The following is a 5,107-nucleotide window of genomic DNA, read 5'->3' on the forward strand; positions in this document are numbered from 1 at the left end:
CCGGTTGATCCGGACGAGGACGACAAGTACTCCTCGAACTTCTGCTGGTCGAACTCGTATTCGACCTCCTCCACGACCGGGATTGAGATCCGTGGCTGCGACGCTCCGATCTCGGCAGCGAGATCGGCGGCTCCCACTGTGGTCGCCAGATTGTTCGTGGGAAAAATCGTATCTTTCTTCATAGATTCCATTACACTCTTAAATAACAACTTTTTGAGTTACAAAGATCCGGTCTTTTTATAAGATCCGGTTACAATGAAAATCAAAGAAAATAAAAGAAAGATTACAACTTTTTATCCTTGTTTGTCGAACAAATCACGAGCTCATGTTTTGCGGTCACTCGCTTTGTGGGTTCTTCGCCTGCGCCGGGGTTTATCCGTGGACCACCGCACGATCTAGATCCGGTCGGATCTACGCAGTACGACGGGTATTATTTCACGAAGGAAATAATAGCCGGGGGGGGGATTGGTTCACCAAGGAAACAATCGCTCAAATCTCGGGATCAAAGACCAAGCTTTGATCCGGAGTGTGCCTACGTAGATCTGAGATCCGGTCCTCTCGAACTCTTGCCTTATTTGGCGTTGACGATCGCCGAGCACCAGATCTGGATGAGCAAGTCCTTGAAGTCCTAAAGTTTGAATGTTTCTCGGTTCTGTCCGTGATTCGGTTGACTTAGATTCTGATTTTGTTGATCTGATTTGGCAGTAAATCCGCTTCTGATATGGCAGTAAATCTGCTTCTGAGTTCGAGTCCGAAACTGATCTTGATTCGATCGTGATTCGTCCGAGTCCGCTCTTGTTTGAATGACTCGTTGATTCCCCGAACCGTTGGCTTGATTCCACGCTCGAATGGATGTATTCCGTTGCTTGCGTGCGATTCGTCAACCTCGTCGCCTCGTTGGTTCGTCGGTTTATGCCGAGCTATGCTAAGGGACCTATAAGCAATTTTATATGCCTACAGAAGGTACCCTATTCATCAGTCATTGGTAGTCTGATATACGCAATGGTTTGCACGAGGTCGGATATTGCCCATGTAGTGGGAGTTGTGAGCGGGTTTGCAAGCAACCCAGAAAAGCAGCATTGGGAGGCAGTGAAGTGGATATTGTGATATCTGAGAGGGACTACGAATATGTCACTGTGTTTTGGGGGAGAAAGGAGTTGGTACTACAGAGATACGTGGATACAGATTTTGCCGGTAATCATGATACGGGGCGAAGCACCACGGGGTATGTTTATACTTTAGGGTCGATAGCGGTGAGCTGGGTCTCATGTTTGCAGAAGATTATGACGTTGTCCATAACTGAGGCAGAGTATGTCGCAGTGACAGAGGCGAGCAAAGATATAATTTGGTTAACCGGGTGCCTGGAAGAGTTGGGTCTGAAGCAGGGGAACAAAGTTCTTTATTGTGATAGCTAGAGTGCTATACACATTGCTAAGAACCCAGTGTTTTATGCCAGAATAAAGTACATCGAGTTACGTTACCACTTCATACGCTCGATGATTGAGGACGGTAAGTTACAGTTGGAAAAGATTTTAGGGAGTCAAAATCCTGCAGATATGTTGACTAAGGCAGTCACCATTCAGAAACTGGAGTTGTGCGTAACTTCAGTTGGCCTTCATATGTAAGAGATGAGGGCGGAGCCACACAAGAGAAGATGCTTGTAAAGAGAGCTTGCTAACGACGGTTTGATATCTAAGTGGGAGATTGTTGGAAATGGGTGTAGACCCAAACCTCGTCGGCGGCGAGCTCCGACGAGGTCAAGCGGCGGAGGCAAGCTCAGACGAGCTTGAGATCGGAGTCACTGGCGGCCTCGTGCGGGCGAAGTCCAGAACTAGTGAGGGCGAGACCCTCTGCTGGCAAGTTTTAGGGCTTCAGGCGAGGCCCTTTATGATGGCGAGATCAAAGTTGTTTTGAGTGCAGGCGGATTTGATAGAGGACAGGTGAGCTCGGGTTTGAGCAACGTCAGGCGAGCTCGAACAGGTGTGAAGATTGCCTGTGTGTGGAGAGGGACTCTCGCCTGCTGCGGACGTGGAGGCGAAGTCGAAGTTCGCATGCGTGCTGTGTTGGATCCAGCTGGATCCCACTCCCCTTTTGCCCTAGGGTTTCCCTATTTAAGGGAACCCTGTGCACGAGAAAAAGTTATAGCCCCGATTTTTTCTTCTTTAGAGCACAAACTTCCTAGCGGCGGCCATTAAATTGAGCTCGAGATTTTCAAAGGAAAATCTCGTTCATTTAATCACAATTCCTGTAGCATTTATTGAGGAGAGTGAGAGGAGTTTTTCCTGTGGGAAAAACTCACGCCCTTATTTTTTGAATAGTTTTTTCTGTTGATTCTTTCTTAAGAGATCTCAAGTTGAGATATGTTCTTATACAAGTTTTGTAATCTTCTTTAATATAAAGGAAATATTTGTGTGGCTCCCGATGATGTAGGCAAGTTGCCGAACCTCGTTAAAACTCGGTGTTCTCTATTCTTGCAATTATTTTTTGATTTGCTGTGATTTCTTTTTTTCATTACTTAACACAAGATCCGGTAGGGTAAATTTCACAGAGGATTCATATTTGACAGGTGGTCGAATAGCTAAGGAGCAGTTGTACCAACATTTGGTACCTTGAATCCCCAACAACGGGTGTCAGAGCGTATCTGATATTTACCTAACACTACATAGGACTATGAAGCAGAGAAACAACATAATCACCATAGTTTACAACAACCTCTTCTTGCTATTGATTGAGGCCAGGCATTGAAATGTGGGGGGGCTATGTGGTTCTTCATTTCTTCATTGATTATGTGTGCACTCTGCGTTGTTGCGATGACCTTGACCTTGTTCTTGTTTGTAGAACCAAAGAGCTAGCGTCTATGCAAACCTTTACGGGAATAACAAAGCGGGTGATCATGCGTTGTAGGAACATTGTGAAACCGTTATGCTTTTTTGTTGTTCTGTTTTTGTTTTATAACAAACAACAATAAAAGCCGTTTGGCAACCGGGGCGTTTTCTTTGGATTGACCCTTACAAAATCCAAAAAATAAACAATGTTATCAAAACACCAAAAATGTGTTTGAGTTTTGTTTTTCCAACTCATCGCTCGCCGTCTGCAACCGCCACCCCTGCCGCCGCCCGTCGGCCGTCGCCATCGTTTGCCGTCGCCTGCCCATTGTCGCCCGCCGGTCGTCGCGCCGCATCGCCGGCCTGCCCGCCCTGACGTCCGGACTGCCACCGCGCTGCCCGGCCCGCGCGGCCACCGCCACGCCCGCCTGCCGTCCTGCCTCCCGTCACCGCCCACTGGCGCCGCGGGTCGTTCGTCCGCCCGCCTACCCATGGTCGGTCGCCGGCTACCCTCCGCCTGCCCGCCCATCGCCCACACCCGTCGATCGTCGTCACCTCCCGGCTCGTCGCCACCCGCTGACGGTCGTCATCGCCGGTCGCGGCTGCCGGCGCCACGATTCATCACCTCGTCGCCCGCCCGCCCGGGCCCGCTAGTCCGCGCGCATCCCGCGGCTCTGGGCCACCTGCCAGCCGCCGCCGCCCGCTGCGGCCATCGTCGGCGCCGTTCAGCCGACGGTCGTCGTCCTGCCCGCCGCGTCCCGTCGCAAGCCACCTACCGCACGCCGCCGTCTTTCTGTTTATAAATAATAACTATAAATGGTGTTTTCAAAACATGTTTTAAAAAAAAACACCATGACATGATGTTTTTCTAAAAAACACAATAAAAACAAACACATCGATTACCAAACACACCCTACGTGAGCTAAAAGGAAATTTGTTTATGGGACATATATTTCAAAAATTCCTCCGTGGTCATGTTATGTTGATGTGCTTTCGTGGGGAGGAAATAAGAGATATCAGCAGGTGAAATCCAAAAGTTGTGAGATTAATTTATTGTATCGGTGCATATTACTTGTCCCTTTACAGTGACTTATGGGTTGCCCATTGTCTTTGAAGGCCAATGGATATCGATTATTTTTGTAAAAAGACCTTAGCAAGCGAGCGTATCAATGTCATTCTGCTAATTGTGGAATGATTCTTGCTATATACTAGGATACACTTGTGTATTCAACGCATTCTTTCTCATTCTGTTATTTGTTTTACTCTTAATTGTTCTCAATTTTATATTGTTTACCTTCCTCTCACTTTGGTCTAAGCCTCCCTAAAATGTTGTCATATTATTATGCTCTTCTCGGCAAGATCATTTAGTTCAGAGCATCTTGAATCTTAGCAGGTCTTTTATGTAAATATGCTGGGGAAAAAAATGAAAAAGTTCTTACGGAGAATTAAGGCTATTACAAGAAGAGAATAGCATATAAATGATTATGGGACGAAAACAATATGTACCTTTGGGCAGCGGGTGTACTACGCGTTTCCTCTATGAGCAACACGGTAATCGGTACGCTGTTACCTAAACTAGTTTCAAGTACAATAGTGACATAACAAATGGATTTTGTTTTGTTCCTCCGAAAGTTTAAATCCTAATATTTGATTGCCTGAAAACAAAATTGGCCAGTGGATGAACCCTTTTTATGCTAGAATAAGATCCCCCTCTCCAACACCTCCTTTTCTCTCATGTAATGCTAAGTATAATTAGACCTGTCCATCTGGTCCGGGCAAAACCGAAGCCCGGACCCGAGCCCGGGTGGTCCGGGCTGGGCCCGGGCCTGAGCGGGCCGGGCTCCGGGCTGGCCCGGTTTTTTTTATTTTTAAATTTTTTTAAATTAAAAAAAAAACAATAAAGCATAAAATATACATAAAAATTACAAAAAATAACATAACATTTTTTAATTAATTAAAATAACATAAATTACAAGTACAAAAAATTATAAAAATAAAAGATGATAAAAATAAATTTTTTATTAATAATCATGTCATTCATATATTATATATAAACAAATTGTAAATACTTATAGAAATTACATAAACAAATTGTATTATACATAAACATATATATAAAAAATATAATATATATACATATATAGGTGAAAACTCCTATCAACTTAAGTGGATAGGAAATAGTACATAAACAAATTGTATTATACATAAACATATATATATAAATATAAATTATATATATATATATATATATGAGTACAAATATATATACATATATATATATA

This window comes from Asparagus officinalis, chromosome 4 (assembly GCF_001876935.1).
Source record: "Asparagus officinalis chromosome 4, Aspof.V1, whole genome shotgun sequence".
Lineage (NCBI taxonomy): Eukaryota > Viridiplantae > Streptophyta > Magnoliopsida > Asparagales > Asparagaceae > Asparagus > Asparagus officinalis.